We start from the raw sequence: 526 nt of genomic DNA on the forward strand, positions 1-526 counted from the left end.
CTCTCTTTAAACAAGCCTGTGTGCTGTGCGGCTACACGGGTAAACAAGGCCGGACCACCTAGCCTGCTCTGCCACGGCTGCCAGCCCAAAAGATGCACACAGCCTGGGCACCAGCCTCTCCTATCCCTCCCTTCCCTCAGCCGAGCTCTGGTGCTACGCCGGCATCACAACGAGCCTCTCTTCCTCGGGGGCCTGGCGCTTTGCGGCTCCTCAGGACCGGCTTGCTGTCTTGTCGGTCATGCTTGGAGCTCTGTGGTAGCAACAGCGGTCGGGCGCTTCACCCTCTTAACTGCAATAACAGCTGCTAAAGGCAACAAACTGTGAACCTGATATACACAGTGAGTGAGTGACCCCCGGGCCATGAATCAGCCCCGGGGACAGGAGGCACTTCAGCACGGGTCATGAACAGAGCGCTCTGTTACGGCCCGCAGAGCCCCGACGCTTAAGCAGCGGGCTATTTTTAAGGTCACCCTGAAGGCATCGGGAGACATGAAAATGTCTCTTCAAGGACTTGGGGAAGGGGTGG

The sequence above is a fragment of the Hypomesus transpacificus genome, chromosome 15 (assembly GCF_021917145.1).
Source record: "Hypomesus transpacificus isolate Combined female chromosome 15, fHypTra1, whole genome shotgun sequence".
Taxonomy (NCBI): Eukaryota; Metazoa; Chordata; class Actinopteri; order Osmeriformes; family Osmeridae; genus Hypomesus; species Hypomesus transpacificus.